Below are 20219 nucleotides of genomic sequence, written 5' to 3'. Positions count from 1 at the left end.
GTAATTAAGAGTTTCCACTCGCATTGTCGTACGAAGTCCGTTTAAATGAAAGTGCGAAAAAATCCTGCTAGATGACACCGGATGGACGATCCGAGCATGTCGGGAAGCCGGATGACCGCCAGGGCTGTCATCGCGCGATGAATCTTCCCGAGTACCCCCGAATCAATATAAGAATCGCCACGATCTGACGGGCGGATCAAAAGTTATCGTCGGAACGATATTTGTGCACCAAGGGTAGCTCACGGCCAGTAAACACCTTCCGACCGGATTCATGACTCGCATCCACTAGTACACTCATCCGCTATAGCCTGTACGTCACTGAATCTAAACAAACCCCCGCTATAATTTGACCGCAAATGAAATGTCAGAACGAATTCCGTTTATCGAATCAAACGACACTATCACCTCGCCATAATAAAGACCGGACGTCTTTGAATTCACCATCCGGAAGAAAATAAAAAGATCCGAACCGAAACGTAGGAGGCGACGCACTAAACGTGCGTTTCAGTTCGCATCGATGTTCCAGAACCGAAAGATTGTTCGAAAAAAGTGGTAGATAGCCGAAAAAAGTGACAGGGGTGCAACACGAGGACTTCCCAGGAGGTCACCCATCCTAGTACTACTCTCGCCCAAGCACGCTTAACTTCGGAGTTCTGATGGGATCCAGTGCATTTGTGCTGGTATGATCGCACCCAGCATGCCTCTCCATTGTCAAAGTAATAAAGAGTTTCCACTCGCATTGTCGTACGAAGTCCGTTTAAATGAAAGTGCGAAAAAATCCTGCTAGATGACACCGGATGGACGATCCGAGCATGTCGGGAAGCCAGATGACCGCCAAGGCTGTCATCGCGCGATGGATCTTCCCGAGTACCCCCGAATCAATATAAGAATCGCCACGATCTGACGGGCGGATCAAAAGTTATCGTCGGAACGATATTTGTGCACCAAGGGTAGCTCACGGCCAGTAAACACCTTCCGACCGGATTCATGACTCGTATCCACTAGTACACTCATCCGCTATAGCCTGTACGTCACTGAATCTTAACAAACCCCCGCTATAATTTGACTGCAAATGAAATGTCAGAACGAATTCCGTTTATCGAATCAAACGACACTATCACCCCGACATAATAAAGACCGGACGTCTTTGAATTCACCATCCGGAAGAAAATAAAAAGATCCGAACCGAAACGTAGGAGGCGACGCACTAAACGTGCGTTTCAGTTCGCATCGATGTTCCAGAACCGAAAGATTGTTCGAAAAAAGTGGTAGATAGCCGAAAAAAGTGACAGGGGTGCAACACGAGGACTTCCCAGGAGGTCACCCATCCTAGTACTACTCTCGCCCAAGCACGCTTAACTTCGGAGTTCTGATGGGATCCAGTGCATTTGTGCTGGTATGATCGCACCCAGCATGCCTCTCCATTGTCAAAGTAATAAAGAGTTTCCACTCGCATTGTCGTACGAAGTCCGTTTAAATGAAAGTGCGAAAAAATCCTGCTAGATGACACCGGATGGACGATCCGAGCATGTCGGGAAGCCGGATGACCGCCAGGGCTGTCATCGCGCGATGAATCTTCCCGAGTACCCCCGAATCAATATAAGAATCGCCACGATCTGACGGGCGGATCAAAAGTTATCGTCGGAACGATATTTGTGCACCAAGGGTAGCTCACGGCCAGTAAACACCTTCCGACCGGATTCATGACTCGCATCCACTAGTACACTCATCCGCTATAGCCTGTACATCACTGAATCTAAACAAACCCCCGCTATAATTTGACCGCAAATGAAATGTCAGAACGAATTCCGTTTATCGAATCAAACGACACTATCACCCCGCCATAATAAAGACCGGACGTCTTTGAATTCACCATCCGGAAGAAAATAAAAAGATCCGAACCGAAACGTAGGAGGCGACGCACTAAACGTGCGTTTCAGTTCGCATCGATGTTCCAGAACCGAAAGATTGTTCGAAAAAAGTGGTAGATAGCCGAAAAAAGTGACAGGGGTGCAACACGAGGACTTCCCAGGAGGTCACCCATCCTAGTACTACTCTCGCCCAAGCACGCTTAACTTCGGAGTTCTGATGGGATCCAGTGCATTTGTGCTGGTATGATCGCACCCAGCATGCCTCTCCATTGTCAAAGTAATTAAGAGTTTCCACTCGCATTGTCGTACGAAGTCCGTTTAAATGAAAGTGCGAAAAAATCCTGCTAGATGACACCGGATGGACGATCCGAGCATGTCGGGAAGCCGGATGACCGCCAGGGCTGTCATCGCGCGATGAATCTTCCCGAGTACCCCCGAATCAATATAAGAATCGCCACGATCTGACGGGCGGATCAAAAGTTATCGTCGGAACGATATTTGTGCACCAAGGGTAGCTCACGGCCAGTAAACACCTTCCGACCGGATTCATGACTCGCATCCACTAGTACACTCATCCGCTATAGCCTGTACGTCACTGAATCTAAACAAACCCCCGCTATAATTTGACCGCAAATGAAATGTCAGAACGAATTCCGTTTATCGAATCAAACGACACTATCACCTCGCCATAATAAAGACCGGACGTCTTTGAATTCACCATCCGGAAGAAAATAAAAAGATCCGAACCGAAACGTAGGAGGCGACGCACTAAACGTGCGTTTCAGTTCGCATCGATGTTCCAGAACCGAAAGATTGTTCGAAAAAAGTGGTAGATAGCCGAAAAAAGTGACAGGGGTGCAACACGAGGACTTCCCAGGAGGTCACCCATCCTAGTACTACTCTCGCCCAAGCACGCTTAACTTCGGAGTTCTGATGGGATCCAGTGCATTTGTGCTGGTATGATCGCACCCAGCATGCCTCTCCATTGTCAAAGTAATAAAGAGTTTCCACTCGCATTGTCGTACGAAGTCCGTTTAAATGAAAGTGCGAAAAAATCCTGCTAGATGACACCGGATGGACGATCCGAGCATGTCGGGAAGCCAGATGACCGCCAAGGCTGTCATCGCGCGATGGATCTTCCCGAGTACCCCCGAATCAATATAAGAATCGCCACGATCTGACGGGCGGATCAAAAGTTATCGTCGGAACGATATTTGTGCACCAAGGGTAGCTCACGGCCAGTAAACACCTTCCGACCGGATTCATGACTCGTATCCACTAGTACACTCATCCGCTATAGCCTGTACGTCACTGAATCTTAACAAACCCCCGCTATAATTTGACTGCAAATGAAATGTCAGAACGAATTCCGTTTATCGAATCAAACGACACTATCACCCCGACATAATAAAGACCGGACGTCTTTGAATTCACCATCCGGAAGAAAATAAAAAGATCCGAACCGAAACGTAGGAGGCGACGCACTAAACGTGCGTTTCAGTTCGCATCGATGTTCCAGAACCGAAAGATTGTTCGAAAAAAGTGGTAGATAGCCGAAAAAAGTGACAGGGGTGCAACACGAGGACTTCCCAGGAGGTCACCCATCCTAGTACTACTCTCGCCCAAGCACGCTTAACTTCGGAGTTCTGATGGGATCCAGTGCATTTGTGCTGGTATGATCGCACCCAGCATGCCTCTCCATTGTCAAAGTAATAAAGAGTTTCCACTCGCATTGTCGTACGAAGTCCGTTTAAATGAAAGTGCGAAAAAATCCTGCTAGATGACACCGGATGGACGATCCGAGCATGTCGGGAAGCCGGATGACCGCCAGGGCTGTCATCGCGCGATGGATCTTCCCGAGTACCCCCGAATCAATATAAGAATCGCCACGATCTGACGGGCGGATCAAAAGTTATCGTCGGAACGATATTTGTGCACCAAGGGTAGCTCACGGCCAGTAAACACCTTCCGACCGGATTCATGACTCGCATCCACTAGTACACTCATCCGCTATAGCCTGTACGTCACTGAATCTAAACAAACCCCCGCTATAATTTGACTGCAAATGAAATGTCAGAACGAATTCCGTTTATCGAATCAAACGACACTATCACCCCGCCATAATAAAGACCGGACGTCTTTGAATTCACCATCCGGAAGAAAATAAAAAGATCCGAACCGAAACGTAGGAGGCGACGCACTAAACGTGCGTTTCAGTTCGCATCGATGTTCCAGAACCGAAAGATTGTTCGAAAAAAGTGGTAGATAGCCGAAAAAAGTGACAGGGGTGCAACACGAGGACTTCCCAGGAGGTCACCCATCCTAGTACTACTCTCGCCCAAGCACGCTTAACTTCGGAGTTCTGATGGGATCCAGTGCATTTGTGCTGGTATGATCGCACCCAGCATGCCTCTCCATTGTCAAAGTAATAAAGAGTTTCCACTCGCATTGTCGTACGAAGTCCGTTTAAATGAAAGTGCGAAAAAATCCTGCTAGATGACACCGGATGGACGATCCGAGCATGTCGGGAAGCCAGATGACCGCCAAGGCTGTCATCGCGCGATGGATCTTCCCGAGTACCCCCGAATCAATATAAGAATCGCCACGATCTGACGGGCGGATCAAAAGTTATCGTCGGAACGATATTTGTGCACCAAGGGTAGCTCACGGCCAGTAAACACCTTCCGACCGGATTCATGACTCGTATCCACTAGTACACTCATCCGCTATAGCCTGTACGTCACTGAATCTTAACAAACCCCCGCTATAATTTGACTGCAAATGAAATGTCAGAACGAATTCCGTTTATCGAATCAAACGACACTATCACCCCGACATAATAAAGACCGGACGTCTTTGAATTCACCATCCGGAAGAAAATAAAAAGATCCGAACCGAAACGTAGGAGGCGACGCACTAAACGTGCGTTTCAGTTCGCATCGATGTTCCAGAACCGAAAGATTGTTCGAAAAAAGTGGTAGATAGCCGAAAAAAGTGACAGGGGTGCAACACGAGGACTTCCCAGGAGGTCACCCATCCTAGTACTACTCTCGCCCAAGCACGCTTAACTTCGGAGTTCTGATGGGATCCAGTGCATTTGTGCTGGTATGATCGCACCCAGCATGCCTCTCCATTGTCAAAGTAATAAAGAGTTTCCACTCGCATTGTCGTACGAAGTCCGTTTAAATGAAAGTGCGAAAAAATCCTGCTAGATGACACCGGATGGACGATCCGAGCATGTCGGGAAGCCGGATGACCGCCAGGGCTGTCATCGCGCGATGAATCTTCCCGAGTACCCCCGAATCAATATAAGAATCGCCACGATCTGACGGGCGGATCAAAAGTTATCGTCGGAACGATATTTGTGCACCAAGGGTAGCTCACGGCCAGTAAACACCTTCCGACCGGATTCATGACTCGCATCCACTAGTACACTCATCCGCTATAGCCTGTACATCACTGAATCTAAACAAACCCCCGCTATAATTTGACCGCAAATGAAATGTCAGAACGAATTCCGTTTATCGAATCAAACGACACTATCACCCCGCCATAATAAAGACCGGACGTCTTTGAATTCACCATCCGGAAGAAAATAAAAAGATCCGAACCGAAACGTAGGAGGCGACGCACTAAACGTGCGTTTCAGTTCGCATCGATGTTCCAGAACCGAAAGATTGTTCGAAAAAAGTGGTAGATAGCCGAAAAAAGTGACAGGGGTGCAACACGAGGACTTCCCAGGAGGTCACCCATCCTAGTACTACTCTCGCCCAAGCACGCTTAACTTCGGAGTTCTGATGGGATCCAGTGCATTTGTGCTGGTATGATCGCACCCAGCATGCCTCTCCATTGTCAAAGTAATTAAGAGTTTCCACTCGCATTGTCGTACGAAGTCCGTTTAAATGAAAGTGCGAAAAAATCCTGCTAGATGACACCGGATGGACGATCCGAGCATGTCGGGAAGCCGGATGACCGCCAGGGCTGTCATCGCGCGATGAATCTTCCCGAGTACCCCCGAATCAATATAAGAATCGCCACGATCTGACGGGCGGATCAAAAGTTATCGTCGGAACGATATTTGTGCACCAAGGGTAGCTCACGGCCAGTAAACACCTTCCGACCGGATTCATGACTCGCATCCACTAGTACACTCATCCGCTATAGCCTGTACGTCACTGAATCTAAACAAACCCCCGCTATAATTTGACCGCAAATGAAATGTCAGAACGAATTCCGTTTATCGAATCAAACGACACTATCACCTCGCCATAATAAAGACCGGACGTCTTTGAATTCACCATCCGGAAGAAAATAAAAAGATCCGAACCGAAACGTAGGAGGCGACGCACTAAACGTGCGTTTCAGTTCGCATCGATGTTCCAGAACCGAAAGATTGTTCGAAAAAAGTGGTAGATAGCCGAAAAAAGTGACAGGGGTGCAACACGAGGACTTCCCAGGAGGTCACCCATCCTAGTACTACTCTCGCCCAAGCACGCTTAACTTCGGAGTTCTGATGGGATCCAGTGCATTTGTGCTGGTATGATCGCACCCAGCATGCCTCTCCATTGTCAAAGTAATAAAGAGTTTCCACTCGCATTGTCGTACGAAGTCCGTTTAAATGAAAGTGCGAAAAAATCCTGCTAGATGACACCGGATGGACGATCCGAGCATGTCGGGAAGCCAGATGACCGCCAAGGCTGTCATCGCGCGATGGATCTTCCCGAGTACCCCCGAATCAATATAAGAATCGCCACGATCTGACGGGCGGATCAAAAGTTATCGTCGGAACGATATTTGTGCACCAAGGGTAGCTCACGGCCAGTAAACACCTTCCGACCGGATTCATGACTCGTATCCACTAGTACACTCATCCGCTATAGCCTGTACGTCACTGAATCTTAACAAACCCCCGCTATAATTTGACTGCAAATGAAATGTCAGAACGAATTCCGTTTATCGAATCAAACGACACTATCACCTCGCCATAATAAAGACCGGACGTCTTTGAATTCACCATCCGGAAGAAAATAAAAAGATCCGAACCGAAACGTAGGAGGCGACGCACTAAACGTGCGTTTCAGTTCGCATCGATGTTCCAGAACCGAAAGATTGTTCGAAAAAAGTGGTAGATAGCCGAAAAAAGTGACAGGGGTGCAACACGAGGACTTCCCAGGAGGTCACCCATCCTAGTACTACTCTCGCCCAAGCACGCTTAACTTCGGAGTTCTGATGGGATCCAGTGCATTTGTGCTGGTATGATCGCACCCAGCATGCCTCTCCATTGTCAAAGTAATAAAGAGTTTCCACTCGCATTGTCGTACGAAGTCCGTTTAAATGAAAGTGCGAAAAAATCCTGCTAGATGGCACCGGATGGACGATCCGAGCATGTCGGGAAGCCGGATGACCGCCAGGGCTGTCATCGCGCGATGGATCTTCCCGAGTACCCCCGAATCAATATAAGAATCGCCACGATCTGACGGGCGGATCAAAAGTTATCGTCGGAACGATATTTGTGCACCAAGGGTAGCTCACGGCCAGTAAACACCTTCCGACCGGATTCATGACTCGCATCCACTAGTACACTCATCCGCTATAGCCTGTACGTCACTGAATCTAAACAAACCCCCGCTATAATTTGACCGCAAATGAAATGTCAGAACGAATTCCGTTTATCGAATCAAACGACACTATCACCCCGACATAATAAAGACCGGACGTCTTTGAATTCACCATCCGGAAGAAAATAAAAAGATCCGAACCGAAACGTAGGAGGCGACGCACTAAACGTGCGTTTCAGTTCGCATCGATGTTCCAGAACCGAAAGATTGTTCGAAAAAAGTGGTAGATAGCCGAAAAAAGTGACAGGGGTGCAACACGAGGACTTCCCAGGAGGTCACCCATCCTAGTACTACTCTCGCCCAAGCACGCTTAACTTCGGAGTTCTGATGGGATCCAGTGCATTTGTGCTGGTATGATCGCACCCAGCATGCCTCTCCATTGTCAAAGTAATTAAGAGTTTCCACTCGCATTGTCGTACGAAGTCCGTTTAAATGAAAGTGCGAAAAAATCCTGCTAGATGACACCGGATGGACGATCCGAGCATGTCGGGAAGCCGGATGACCGCCAGGGCTGTCATCGCGCGATGGATCTTCCCGAGTACCCCCGAATCAATATAAGAATCGCCACGATCTGACGGGCGGATCAAAAGTTATCGTCGGAACGATATTTGTGCACCAAGGGTAGCTCACGGCCAGTAAACACCTTCCGACCGGATTCATGACTCGCATCCACTAGTACACTCATCCGCTATAGCCTGTACGTCACTGAATCTAAACAAACCCCCGCTATAATTTGACCGCAAATGAAATGTCAGAACGAATTCCGTTTATCGAATCAAACGACACTATCACCCCGCCATAATAAAGACCGGACGTCTTTGAATTCACCATCCGGAAGAAAATAAAAAGATCCGAACCGAAACGTAGGAGGCGACGCACTAAACGTGCGTTTCAGTTCGCATCGATGTTCCAGAACCGAAAGATTGTTCGAAAAAAGTGGTAGATAGCCGAAAAAAGTGACAGGGGTGCAACACGAGGACTTCCCAGGAGGTCACCCATCCTAGTACTACTCTCGCCCAAGCACGCTTAACTTCGGAGTTCTGATGGGATCCAGTGCATTTGTGCTGGTATGATCGCACCCAGCATGCCTCTCCATTGTCAAAGTAATAAAGAGTTTCCACTCGCATTGTCGTACGAAGTCCGTTTAAATGAAAGTGCGAAAAAATCCTGCTAGATGACACCGGATGGACGATCCGAGCATGTCGGGAAGCCAGATGACCGCCAAGGCTGTCATCGCGCGATGGATCTTCCCGAGTACCCCCGAATCAATATAAGAATCGCCACGATCTGACGGGCGGATCAAAAGTTATCGTCGGAACGATATTTGTGCACCAAGGGTAGCTCACGGCCAGTAAACACCTTCCGACCGGATTCATGACTCGTATCCACTAGTACACTCATCCGCTATAGCCTGTACGTCACTGAATCTTAACAAACCCCCGCTATAATTTGACTGCAAATGAAATGTCAGAACGAATTCCGTTTATCGAATCAAACGACACTATCACCCCGACATAATAAAGACCGGACGTCTTTGAATTCACCATCCGGAAGAAAATAAAAAGATCCGAACCGAAACGTAGGAGGCGACGCACTAAACGTGCGTTTCAGTTCGCATCGATGTTCCAGAACCGAAAGATTGTTCGAAAAAAGTGGTAGATAGCCGAAAAAAGTGACAGGGGTGCAACACGAGGACTTCCCAGGAGGTCACCCATCCTAGTACTACTCTCGCCCAAGCACGCTTAACTTCGGAGTTCTGATGGGATCCAGTGCATTTGTGCTGGTATGATCGCACCCAGCATGCCTCTCCATTGTCAAAGTAATAAAGAGTTTCCACTCGCATTGTCGTACGAAGTCCGTTTAAATGAAAGTGCGAAAAAATCCTGCTAGATGGCACCGGATGGACGATCCGAGCATGTCGGGAAGCCGGATGACCGCCAGGGCTGTCATCGCGCGATGGATCTTCCCGAGTACCCCCGAATCAATATAAGAATCGCCACGATCTGACGGGCGGATCAAAAGTTATCGTCGGAACGATATTTGTGCACCAAGGGTAGCTCACGGCCAGTAAACACCTTCCGACCGGATTCATGACTCGCATCCACTAGTACACTCATCCGCTATAGCCTGTACGTCACTGAATCTAAACAAACCCCCGCTATAATTTGACCGCAAATGAAATGTCAGAACGAATTCCGTTTATCGAATCAAACGACACTATCACCCCGACATAATAAAGACCGGACGTCTTTGAATTCACCATCCGGAAGAAAATAAAAAGATCCGAACCGAAACGTAGGAGGCGACGCACTAAACGTGCGTTTCAGTTCGCATCGATGTTCCAGAACCGAAAGATTGTTCGAAAAAAGTGGTAGATAGCCGAAAAAAGTGACAGGGGTGCAACACGAGGACTTCCCAGGAGGTCACCCATCCTAGTACTACTCTCGCCCAAGCACGCTTAACTTCGGAGTTCTGATGGGATCCAGTGCATTTGTGCTGGTATGATCGCACCCAGCATGCCTCTCCATTGTCAAAGTAATAAAGAGTTTCCACTCGCATTGTCGTACGAAGTCCGTTTAAATGAAAGTGCGAAAAAATCCTGCTAGATGACACCGGATGGACGATCCGAGCATGTCGGGAAGCCAGATGACCGCCAAGGCTGTCATCGCGCGATGGATCTTCCCGAGTACCCCCGAATCAATATAAGAATCGCCACGATCTGACGGGCGGATCAAAAGTTATCGTCGGAACGATATTTGTGCACCAAGGGTAGCTCACGGCCAGTAAACACCTTCCGACCGGATTCATGACTCGTATCCACTAGTACACTCATCCGCTATAGCCTGTACGTCACTGAATCTTAACAAACCCCCGCTATAATTTGACTGCAAATGAAATGTCAGAACGAATTCCGTTTATCGAATCAAACGACACTATCACCCCGACATAATAAAGACCGGACGTCTTTGAATTCACCATCCGGAAGAAAATAAAAAGATCCGAACCGAAACGTAGGAGGCGACGCACTAAACGTGCGTTTCAGTTCGCATCGATGTTCCAGAACCGAAAGATTGTTCGAAAAAAGTGGTAGATAGCCGAAAAAAGTGACAGGGGTGCAACACGAGGACTTCCCAGGAGGTCACCCATCCTAGTACTACTCTCGCCCAAGCACGCTTAACTTCGGAGTTCTGATGGGATCCAGTGCATTTGTGCTGGTATGATCGCACCCAGCATGCCTCTCCATTGTCAAAGTAATAAAGAGTTTCCACTCGCATTGTCGTACGAAGTCCGTTTAAATGAAAGTGCGAAAAAATCCTGCTAGATGACACCGGATGGACGATCCGAGCATGTCGGGAAGCCGGATGACCGCCAGGGCTGTCATCGCGCGATGAATCTTCCCGAGTACCCCCGAATCAATATAAGAATCGCCACGATCTGACGGGCGGATCAAAAGTTATCGTCGGAACGATATTTGTGCACCAAGGGTAGCTCACGGCCAGTAAACACCTTCCGACCGGATTCATGACTCGCATCCACTAGTACACTCATCCGCTATAGCCTGTACATCACTGAATCTAAACAAACCCCCGCTATAATTTGACCGCAAATGAAATGTCAGAACGAATTCCGTTTATCGAATCAAACGACACTATCACCCCGCCATAATAAAGACCGGACGTCTTTGAATTCACCATCCGGAAGAAAATAAAAAGATCCGAACCGAAACGTAGGAGGCGACGCACTAAACGTGCGTTTCAGTTCGCATCGATGTTCCAGAACCGAAAGATTGTTCGAAAAAAGTGGTAGATAGCCGAAAAAAGTGACAGGGGTGCAACACGAGGACTTCCCAGGAGGTCACCCATCCTAGTACTACTCTCGCCCAAGCACGCTTAACTTCGGAGTTCTGATGGGATCCAGTGCATTTGTGCTGGTATGATCGCACCCAGCATGCCTCTCCATTGTCAAAGTAATTAAGAGTTTCCACTCGCATTGTCGTACGAAGTCCGTTTAAATGAAAGTGCGAAAAAATCCTGCTAGATGACACCGGATGGACGATCCGAGCATGTCGGGAAGCCGGATGACCGCCAGGGCTGTCATCGCGCGATGAATCTTCCCGAGTACCCCCGAATCAATATAAGAATCGCCACGATCTGACGGGCGGATCAAAAGTTATCGTCGGAACGATATTTGTGCACCAAGGGTAGCTCACGGCCAGTAAACACCTTCCGACCGGATTCATGACTCGCATCCACTAGTACACTCATCCGCTATAGCCTGTACGTCACTGAATCTAAACAAACCCCCGCTATAATTTGACCGCAAATGAAATGTCAGAACGAATTCCGTTTATCGAATCAAACGACACTATCACCTCGCCATAATAAAGACCGGACGTCTTTGAATTCACCATCCGGAAGAAAATAAAAAGATCCGAACCGAAACGTAGGAGGCGACGCACTAAACGTGCGTTTCAGTTCGCATCGATGTTCCAGAACCGAAAGATTGTTCGAAAAAAGTGGTAGATAGCCGAAAAAAGTGACAGGGGTGCAACACGAGGACTTCCCAGGAGGTCACCCATCCTAGTACTACTCTCGCCCAAGCACGCTTAACTTCGGAGTTCTGATGGGATCCAGTGCATTTGTGCTGGTATGATCGCACCCAGCATGCCTCTCCATTGTCAAAGTAATAAAGAGTTTCCACTCGCATTGTCGTACGAAGTCCGTTTAAATGAAAGTGCGAAAAAATCCTGCTAGATGACACCGGATGGACGATCCGAGCATGTCGGGAAGCCAGATGACCGCCAAGGCTGTCATCGCGCGATGGATCTTCCCGAGTACCCCCGAATCAATATAAGAATCGCCACGATCTGACGGGCGGATCAAAAGTTATCGTCGGAACGATATTTGTGCACCAAGGGTAGCTCACGGCCAGTAAACACCTTCCGACCGGATTCATGACTCGTATCCACTAGTACACTCATCCGCTATAGCCTGTACGTCACTGAATCTTAACAAACCCCCGCTATAATTTGACTGCAAATGAAATGTCAGAACGAATTCCGTTTATCGAATCAAACGACACTATCACCCCGACATAATAAAGACCGGACGTCTTTGAATTCACCATCCGGAAGAAAATAAAAAGATCCGAACCGAAACGTAGGAGGCGACGCACTAAACGTGCGTTTCAGTTCGCATCGATGTTCCAGAACCGAAAGATTGTTCGAAAAAAGTGGTAGATAGCCGAAAAAAGTGACAGGGGTGCAACACGAGGACTTCCCAGGAGGTCACCCATCCTAGTACTACTCTCGCCCAAGCACGCTTAACTTCGGAGTTCTGATGGGATCCAGTGCATTTGTGCTGGTATGATCGCACCCAGCATGCCTCTCCATTGTCAAAGTAATAAAGAGTTTCCACTCGCATTGTCGTACGAAGTCCGTTTAAATGAAAGTGCGAAAAAATCCTGCTAGATGACACCGGATGGACGATCCGAGCATGTCGGGAAGCCGGATGACCGCCAGGGCTGTCATCGCGCGATGGATCTTCCCGAGTACCCCCGAATCAATATAAGAATCGCCACGATCTGACGGGCGGATCAAAAGTTATCGTCGGAACGATATTTGTGCACCAAGGGTAGCTCACGGCCAGTAAACACCTTCCGACCGGATTCATGACTCGCATCCACTAGTACACTCATCCGCTATAGCCTGTACGTCACTGAATCTAAACAAACCCCCGCTATAATTTGACTGCAAATGAAATGTCAGAACGAATTCCGTTTATCGAATCAAACGACACTATCACCCCGCCATAATAAAGACCGGACGTCTTTGAATTCACCATCCGGAAGAAAATAAAAAGATCCGAACCGAAACGTAGGAGGCGACGCACTAAACGTGCGTTTCAGTTCGCATCGATGTTCCAGAACCGAAAGATTGTTCGAAAAAAGTGGTAGATAGCCGAAAAAAGTGACAGGGGTGCAACACGAGGACTTCCCAGGAGGTCACCCATCCTAGTACTACTCTCGCCCAAGCACGCTTAACTTCGGAGTTCTGATGGGATCCAGTGCATTTGTGCTGGTATGATCGCACCCAGCATGCCTCTCCATTGTCAAAGTAATTAAGAGTTTCCACTCGCATTGTCGTACGAAGTCCGTTTAAATGAAAGTGCGAAAAAATCCTGCTAGATGACACCGGATGGACGATCCGAGCATGTCGGGAAGCCGGATGACCGCCAGGGCTGTCATCGCGCGATGGATCTTCCCGAGTACCCCCGAATCAATATAAGAATCGCCACGATCTGACGGGCGGATCAAAAGTTATCGTCGGAACGATATTTGTGCACCAAGGGTAGCTCACGGCCAGTAAACACCTTCCGACCGGATTCATGACTCGCATCCACTAGTACACTCATCCGCTATAGCCTGTACGTCACTGAATCTAAACAAACCCCCGCTATAATTTGACCGCAAATGAAATGTCAGAACGAATTCCGTTTATCGAATCAAACGACACTATCACCCCGCCATAATAAAGACCGGACGTCTTTGAATTCACCATCCGGAAGAAAATAAAAAGATCCGAACCGAAACGTAGGAGGCGACGCACTAAACGTGCGTTTCAGTTCGCATCGATGTTCCAGAACCGAAAGATTGTTCGAAAAAAGTGGTAGATAGCCGAAAAAAGTGACAGGGGTGCAACACGAGGACTTCCCAGGAGGTCACCCATCCTAGTACTACTCTCGCCCAAGCACGCTTAACTTCGGAGTTCTGATGGGATCCAGTGCATTTGTGCTGGTATGATCGCACCCAGCATGCCTCTCCATTGTCAAAGTAATAAAGAGTTTCCACTCGCATTGTCGTACGAAGTCCGTTTAAATGAAAGTGCGAAAAAATCCTGCTAGATGACACCGGATGGACGATCCGAGCATGTCGGGAAGCCAGATGACCGCCAAGGCTGTCATCGCGCGATGGATCTTCCCGAGTACCCCCGAATCAATATAAGAATCGCCACGATCTGACGGGCGGATCAAAAGTTATCGTCGGAACGATATTTGTGCACCAAGGGTAGCTCACGGCCAGTAAACACCTTCCGACCGGATTCATGACTCGTATCCACTAGTACACTCATCCGCTATAGCCTGTACGTCACTGAATCTTAACAAACCCCCGCTATAATTTGACTGCAAATGAAATGTCAGAACGAATTCCGTTTATCGAATCAAACGACACTATCACCCCGACATAATAAAGACCGGACGTCTTTGAATTCACCATCCGGAAGAAAATAAAAAGATCCGAACCGAAACGTAGGAGGCGACGCACTAAACGTGCGTTTCAGTTCGCATCGATGTTCCAGAACCGAAAGATTGTTCGAAAAAAGTGGTAGATAGCCGAAAAAAGTGACAGGGGTGCAACACGAGGACTTCCCAGGAGGTCACCCATCCTAGTACTACTCTCGCCCAAGCACGCTTAACTTCGGAGTTCTGATGGGATCCAGTGCATTTGTGCTGGTATGATCGCACCCAGCATGCCTCTCCATTGTCAAAGTAATAAAGAGTTTCCACTCGCATTGTCGTACGAAGTCCGTTTAAATGAAAGTGCGAAAAAATCCTGCTAGATGGCACCGGATGGACGATCCGAGCATGTCGGGAAGCCGGATGACCGCCAGGGCTGTCATCGCGCGATGGATCTTCCCGAGTACCCCCGAATCAATATAAGAATCGCCACGATCTGACGGGCGGATCAAAAGTTATCGTCGGAACGATATTTGTGCACCAAGGGTAGCTCACGGCCAGTAAACACCTTCCGACCGGATTCATGACTCGCATCCACTAGTACACTCATCCGCTATAGCCTGTACGTCACTGAATCTAAACAAACCCCCGCTATAATTTGACCGCAAATGAAATGTCAGAACGAATTCCGTTTATCGAATCAAACGACACTATCACCCCGCCATAATAAAGACCGGACGTCTTTGAATTCACCATCCGGAAGAAAATAAAAAGATCCGAACCGAAACGTAGGAGGCGACGCACTAAACGTGCGTTTCAGTTCGCATCGATGTTCCAGAACCGAAAGATTGTTCGAAAAAAGTGGTAGATAGCCGAAAAAAGTGACAGGGGTGCAACACGAGGACTTCCCAGGAGGTCACCCATCCTAGTACTACTCTCGCCCAAGCACGCTTAACTTCGGAGTTCTGATGGGATCCAGTGCATTTGTGCTGGTATGATCGCACCCAGCATGCCTCTCCATTGTCAAAGTAATAAAGAGTTTCCACTCGCATTGTCGTACGAAGTCCGTTTAAATGAAAGTGCGAAAAAATCCTGCTAGATGACACCGGATGGACGATCCGAGCATGTCGGGAAGCCAGATGACCGCCAAGGCTGTCATCGCGCGATGGATCTTCCCGAGTACCCCCGAATCAATATAAGAATCGCCACGATCTGACGGGCGGATCAAAAGTTATCGTCGGAACGATATTTGTGCACCAAGGGTAGCTCACGGCCAGTAAACACCTTCCGACCGGATTCATGACTCGTATCCACTAGTACACTCATCCGCTATAGCCTGTACGTCACTGAATCTTAACAAACCCCCGCTATAATTTGACTGCAAATGAAATGTCAGAACGAATTCCGTTTATCGAATCAAACGACACTATCACCCCGACATAATAAAGACCGGACGTCTTTGAATTCACCATCCGGAAGAAAATAAAAAGATCCGAACCGAAACGTAGGAGGCGACGCACTAAACGTGCGTTTCAGTTCGCATCGATGTTCCAGAACCGAAAGATTGTTCGAAAAAAGTGGTAGATAGCCGAAAAAAGTGACAGGGGTGCAACACGAGGACTTCCCAGGAGGTCACCCATCCTAGTACTACTCTCGCCCAAGCACGCTTAACTTCGGAGTTCTGATGGGATCCAGTGCATTTGTGCTGGTATGATCGCACCCAGCATGCCTCTCCATTGTCAAAGTAATAAAGAGTTTCCACTCGCATTGTCGTACGAAGTCCGTTTAAATGAAAGTGCGAAAAAATCCTGCTAGATGGCACCGGATGGACGATCCGAGCATGTCGGGAAGCCGGATGACCGCCAGGGCTGTCATCGCGCGATGGATCTTCCCGAGTACCCCCGAATCAATATAAGAATCGCCACGATCTGACGGGCGGATCAAAAGTTATCGTCGGAACGATATTTGTGCACCAAGGGTAGCTCACGGCCAGTAAACACCTTCCGACCGGATTCATGACTCGCATCCACTAGTACACTCATCCGCTATAGCCTGTACGTCACTGAATCTAAACAAACCCCCGCTATAATTTGACTGCAAATGAAATGTCAGAACGAATTCCGTTTATCGAATCAAACGACACTATCACCCCGCCATAATAAAGACCGGACGTCTTTGAATTCACCATCCGGAAGAAAATAAAAAGATCCGAACCGAAACGTAGGAGGCGACGCACTAAACGTGCGTTTCAGTTCGCATCGATGTTCCAGAACCGAAAGATTGTTCGAAAAAAGTGGTAGATAGCCGAAAAAAGTGACAGGGGTGCAACACGAGGACTTCCCAGGAGGTCACCCATCCTAGTACTACTCTCGCCCAAGCACGCTTAACTTCGGAGTTCTGATGGGATCCAGTGCATTTGTGCTGGTATGATCGCACCCAGCATGCCTCTCCATTGTCAAAGTAATTAAGAGTTTCCACTCGCATTGTCGTACGAAGTCCGTTTAAATGAAAGTGCGAAAAAATCCTGCTAGATGACACCGGATGGACGATCCGAGCATGTCGGGAAGCCGGATGACCGCCAGGGCTGTCATCGCGCGATGGATCTTCCCGAGTACCCCCGAATCAATATAAGAATCGCGACGATCTGACGGGCGGATCAAAAGTTATCGTCGGAACGATATTTGTGCACCAAGGGTAGCTCACGGCCAGTAAACACCTTCCGACCGGATTCATGACTCGCATCCACTAGTACACTCATCCGCTATAGCCTGTACGTCACTGAATCTAAACAAACCCCCGCTATAATTTGACCGCAAATGAAATGTCAGAACGAATTCCGTTTATCGAATCAAACGACACTATCACCTCGCCATAATAAAGACCGGACGTCTTTGAATTCACCATCCGGAAGAAAATAAAAAGATCCGAACCGAAACGTAGGAGGCGACGCACTAAACGTGCGTTTCAGTTCGCATCGATGTTCCAGAACCGAAAGATTGTTCGAAAAAAGTGGTAGATAGCCGAAAAAAGTGACAGGGGTGCAACACGAGGACTTCCCAGGAGGTCACCCATCCTAGTACTACTCTCGCCCAAGCACGCTTAACTTCGGAGTTCTGATGGGATCCAGTGCATTTGTGCTGGTATGATCGCACCCAGCATTCCTTTCCATTGTCAAAGTAATAAAGAGTTTCCACTCGCATTGTCGTACGAAGTCCGTTTAAATGAAAGTGCGAAAAAATCCTGCTAGATTACACCGGATGGACGATCCGAGCATGTCGGGAAGCCGGATGACCGCCAGGGCTGTCATCGCGCGATTAATCTTCCCGAGTAGCCCCGAATCAATATAAGAATCGCGACGATCTGACGGGCGGATCAAAAGTTATCGTCGGAACGATATTTGTGCACCAAGGGTAGCTCACGGCCAGTAAACACCTTCCGACCGGATTCATGACTCGCATCCACTAGTACACTCATCCGCTATAGCCTGTACGTCACTGAATCTAAACAAACCCCCGCTATAATTTGACTGCAAATGAAATGTCAGAACGAATTCCGTTTATCGAATCAAACGACACTATCACCCCGCCATAATAAAGACCGGACGTCTTTGAATTCACCATCCGGAAGAAAATAAAAAGATCCGAACCGAAACGTAGGAGGCGACGCACTAAACGTGCGTTTCAGTTCGCATCGATGTTCCAGAACCGAAAGATTGTTCGAAAAAAGTGGTAGATAGCCGAAAAAAGTGACAGGGGTGCAACACGAGGACTTCCCAGGAGGTCACCCATCCTAGTACTACTCTCGCCCAAGCACGCTTAACTTCGGAGTTCTGATGGGATCCAGTGCATTTGTGCTGGTATGATCGCACCCAGCATGCCTCTCCATTGTCAAAGTAATAAAGAGTTTCCACTCGCATTGTCGTACGAAGTCCGTTTAAATGAAAGTGCGAAAAAATCCTGCTAGATGACACCGGATGGACGATCCGAGCATGTCGGGAAGCCGGATGACCGCCAGGGCTGTCATCGCGCGATGGATCTTCCCGAGTACCCCCGAATCAATATAAGAATCGCGACGATCTGACGGGCGGATCAAAAGTTATCGTCGGAACGATATTTGTGCACCAAGGGTAGCTCACGGCCAGTAAACACCTTCCGACCGGATTCATGACTCGTATCCACTAGTACACTCATCCGCTATAGCCTGTACGTCACTGAATCTTAACAAACCCCCGCTATAATTTGACTGCAAATGAAATGTCAGAACGAATTCCGTTTATCGAATCAAACGACACTATCACCCCGACATAATAAAGACCGGACGTCTTTGAATTCACCATCCGGAAGAAAATAAAAAGATCCGAACCGAAACGTAGGAGGCGACGCACTAAACGTGCGTTTCAGTTCGCATCGATGTTCCAGAACCGAAAGATTGTTCGAAAAAAGTGGTAGATAGCCGAAAAAAGTGACAGGGGTGCAACACGAGGACTTCCCAGGAGGTCACCCATCCTAGTACTACTCTCGCCCAAGCACGCTTAACTTCGGAGTTCTGATGGGATCCAGTGCATTTGTGCTGGTATGATCGCACCCAGCATGCCTCTCCATTGTCAAAGTAATAAAGAGTTTCCACTCGCATTGTCGTACGAAGTCCGTTTAAATGAAAGTGCGAAAAAATCCTGCTAGATGGCACCGGATGGACGATCCGAGCATGTCGGGAAGCCGGATGACCGCCAGGGCTGTCATCGCGCGATGGATCTTCCCGAGTACCCCCGAATCAATATAAGAATCGCCACGATCTGACGGGCGGATCAAAAGTTATCGTCGGAACGATATTTGTGCACCAAGGGTAGCTCACGGCCAGTAAACACCTTCCGACCGGATTCATGACTCGCATCCACTAGTACACTCATCCGCTATAGCCTGTACGTCACTGAATCTAAACAAACCCCCGCTATAATTTGACTGCAAATGAAATGTCAGAACGAATTCCGTTTATCGAATCAAACGACACTATCACCCCGCCATAATAAAGACCGGACGTCTTTGAATTCACCATCCGGAAGAAAATAAAAAGATCCGAACCGAAACGTAGGAGGCGACGCACTAAACGTGCGTTTCAGTTCGCATCGATGTTCCAGAACCGAAAGATTGTTCGAAAAAAGTGGTAGATAGCCGAAAAAAGTGACAGGGGTGCAACACGAGGACTTCCCAGGAGGTCACCCATCCTAGTACTACTCTCGCCCAAGCACGCTTAACTTCGGAGTTCTGATGGGATCCAGTGCATTTGTGCTGGTATGATCGCACCCAGCATGCCTCTCCATTGTCAAAGTAATTAAGAGTTTCCACTCGCATTGTCGTACGAAGTCCGTTTAAATGAAAGTGCGAAAAAATCCTGCTAGATGACACCGGATGGACGATCCGAGCATGTCGGGAAGCCGGATGACCGCCAGGGCTGTCATCGCGCGATGGATCTTCCCGAGTACCCCCGAATCAATATAA

At 48.3% G+C, this 20219-nt stretch overlaps 28 non-coding genes across 28 annotated transcripts; all 28 read right to left on the bottom strand.

Moving 5' to 3' along the window:
• Positions 1–575: 575 nt before the first annotated feature.
• LOC143874863 (5S ribosomal RNA) lies at positions 576–694 on the bottom strand. Its single transcript, XR_013249531.1, has one exon. It is a non-coding gene; the product is annotated as a 5S ribosomal RNA (ribosomal RNA).
• A 597-nt stretch (positions 695–1291) lies between these two features.
• Positions 1292–1410, bottom strand: LOC143874852 (5S ribosomal RNA). The gene has a single exon (XR_013249520.1). It is a non-coding gene; the product is annotated as a 5S ribosomal RNA (ribosomal RNA).
• A 597-nt stretch (positions 1411–2007) lies between these two features.
• Positions 2008–2126, bottom strand: LOC143874840 (5S ribosomal RNA). Its single transcript, XR_013249508.1, has one exon. It is a non-coding gene; the product is annotated as a 5S ribosomal RNA (ribosomal RNA).
• A 597-nt stretch (positions 2127–2723) lies between these two features.
• Positions 2724–2842, bottom strand: LOC143874828 (5S ribosomal RNA). Its single transcript, XR_013249496.1, has one exon. It is a non-coding gene; the product is annotated as a 5S ribosomal RNA (ribosomal RNA).
• A 597-nt stretch (positions 2843–3439) lies between these two features.
• LOC143874816 (5S ribosomal RNA) lies at positions 3440–3558 on the bottom strand. The gene has a single exon (XR_013249485.1). It is a non-coding gene; the product is annotated as a 5S ribosomal RNA (ribosomal RNA).
• A 597-nt stretch (positions 3559–4155) lies between these two features.
• On the bottom strand, positions 4156–4274 carry LOC143874804 (5S ribosomal RNA). Its single transcript, XR_013249474.1, has one exon. It is a non-coding gene; the product is annotated as a 5S ribosomal RNA (ribosomal RNA).
• A 597-nt stretch (positions 4275–4871) lies between these two features.
• On the bottom strand, positions 4872–4990 carry LOC143874793 (5S ribosomal RNA). The gene has a single exon (XR_013249463.1). It is a non-coding gene; the product is annotated as a 5S ribosomal RNA (ribosomal RNA).
• A 597-nt stretch (positions 4991–5587) lies between these two features.
• Positions 5588–5706, bottom strand: LOC143874781 (5S ribosomal RNA). Its single transcript, XR_013249451.1, has one exon. It is a non-coding gene; the product is annotated as a 5S ribosomal RNA (ribosomal RNA).
• Positions 5707–6303: 597 nt separating this feature from the next.
• On the bottom strand, positions 6304–6422 carry LOC143874769 (5S ribosomal RNA). The gene has a single exon (XR_013249439.1). It is a non-coding gene; the product is annotated as a 5S ribosomal RNA (ribosomal RNA).
• Positions 6423–7019: 597 nt separating this feature from the next.
• On the bottom strand, positions 7020–7138 carry LOC143874758 (5S ribosomal RNA). The gene has a single exon (XR_013249428.1). It is a non-coding gene; the product is annotated as a 5S ribosomal RNA (ribosomal RNA).
• A 597-nt stretch (positions 7139–7735) lies between these two features.
• On the bottom strand, positions 7736–7854 carry LOC143874746 (5S ribosomal RNA). The gene has a single exon (XR_013249417.1). It is a non-coding gene; the product is annotated as a 5S ribosomal RNA (ribosomal RNA).
• A 597-nt stretch (positions 7855–8451) lies between these two features.
• On the bottom strand, positions 8452–8570 carry LOC143874734 (5S ribosomal RNA). Its single transcript, XR_013249405.1, has one exon. It is a non-coding gene; the product is annotated as a 5S ribosomal RNA (ribosomal RNA).
• A 597-nt stretch (positions 8571–9167) lies between these two features.
• On the bottom strand, positions 9168–9286 carry LOC143874723 (5S ribosomal RNA). The gene has a single exon (XR_013249394.1). It is a non-coding gene; the product is annotated as a 5S ribosomal RNA (ribosomal RNA).
• Positions 9287–9883: 597 nt separating this feature from the next.
• Positions 9884–10002, bottom strand: LOC143874712 (5S ribosomal RNA). The gene has a single exon (XR_013249383.1). It is a non-coding gene; the product is annotated as a 5S ribosomal RNA (ribosomal RNA).
• Positions 10003–10599: 597 nt separating this feature from the next.
• Positions 10600–10718, bottom strand: LOC143874701 (5S ribosomal RNA). Its single transcript, XR_013249372.1, has one exon. It is a non-coding gene; the product is annotated as a 5S ribosomal RNA (ribosomal RNA).
• A 597-nt stretch (positions 10719–11315) lies between these two features.
• LOC143874689 (5S ribosomal RNA) lies at positions 11316–11434 on the bottom strand. The gene has a single exon (XR_013249360.1). It is a non-coding gene; the product is annotated as a 5S ribosomal RNA (ribosomal RNA).
• Positions 11435–12031: 597 nt separating this feature from the next.
• LOC143874678 (5S ribosomal RNA) lies at positions 12032–12150 on the bottom strand. The gene has a single exon (XR_013249349.1). It is a non-coding gene; the product is annotated as a 5S ribosomal RNA (ribosomal RNA).
• Positions 12151–12747: 597 nt separating this feature from the next.
• On the bottom strand, positions 12748–12866 carry LOC143874666 (5S ribosomal RNA). Its single transcript, XR_013249338.1, has one exon. It is a non-coding gene; the product is annotated as a 5S ribosomal RNA (ribosomal RNA).
• A 597-nt stretch (positions 12867–13463) lies between these two features.
• Positions 13464–13582, bottom strand: LOC143874654 (5S ribosomal RNA). The gene has a single exon (XR_013249326.1). It is a non-coding gene; the product is annotated as a 5S ribosomal RNA (ribosomal RNA).
• A 597-nt stretch (positions 13583–14179) lies between these two features.
• Positions 14180–14298, bottom strand: LOC143874642 (5S ribosomal RNA). Its single transcript, XR_013249315.1, has one exon. It is a non-coding gene; the product is annotated as a 5S ribosomal RNA (ribosomal RNA).
• A 597-nt stretch (positions 14299–14895) lies between these two features.
• LOC143874630 (5S ribosomal RNA) lies at positions 14896–15014 on the bottom strand. Its single transcript, XR_013249304.1, has one exon. It is a non-coding gene; the product is annotated as a 5S ribosomal RNA (ribosomal RNA).
• A 597-nt stretch (positions 15015–15611) lies between these two features.
• On the bottom strand, positions 15612–15730 carry LOC143874619 (5S ribosomal RNA). The gene has a single exon (XR_013249293.1). It is a non-coding gene; the product is annotated as a 5S ribosomal RNA (ribosomal RNA).
• A 597-nt stretch (positions 15731–16327) lies between these two features.
• LOC143874607 (5S ribosomal RNA) lies at positions 16328–16446 on the bottom strand. The gene has a single exon (XR_013249282.1). It is a non-coding gene; the product is annotated as a 5S ribosomal RNA (ribosomal RNA).
• A 597-nt stretch (positions 16447–17043) lies between these two features.
• On the bottom strand, positions 17044–17162 carry LOC143874595 (5S ribosomal RNA). The gene has a single exon (XR_013249271.1). It is a non-coding gene; the product is annotated as a 5S ribosomal RNA (ribosomal RNA).
• Positions 17163–17759: 597 nt separating this feature from the next.
• Positions 17760–17878, bottom strand: LOC143874584 (5S ribosomal RNA). The gene has a single exon (XR_013249260.1). It is a non-coding gene; the product is annotated as a 5S ribosomal RNA (ribosomal RNA).
• Positions 17879–18475: 597 nt separating this feature from the next.
• Positions 18476–18594, bottom strand: LOC143874572 (5S ribosomal RNA). Its single transcript, XR_013249248.1, has one exon. It is a non-coding gene; the product is annotated as a 5S ribosomal RNA (ribosomal RNA).
• Positions 18595–19191: 597 nt separating this feature from the next.
• Positions 19192–19310, bottom strand: LOC143874561 (5S ribosomal RNA). The gene has a single exon (XR_013249237.1). It is a non-coding gene; the product is annotated as a 5S ribosomal RNA (ribosomal RNA).
• Positions 19311–19907: 597 nt separating this feature from the next.
• Positions 19908–20026, bottom strand: LOC143874550 (5S ribosomal RNA). Its single transcript, XR_013249226.1, has one exon. It is a non-coding gene; the product is annotated as a 5S ribosomal RNA (ribosomal RNA).
• Positions 20027–20219: the final 193 nt, after the last annotated feature.

The sequence above is a fragment of the Tasmannia lanceolata genome, unplaced genomic scaffold (assembly GCF_043159265.1).
Source record: "Tasmannia lanceolata isolate RefF3 unplaced genomic scaffold, GAP_Taslan_0.1 ptg000003l, whole genome shotgun sequence".
Taxonomy (NCBI): Eukaryota; Viridiplantae; Streptophyta; class Magnoliopsida; order Canellales; family Winteraceae; genus Tasmannia; species Tasmannia lanceolata.
This window is presented reverse-complemented; position numbering and strand designations above follow the sequence as displayed.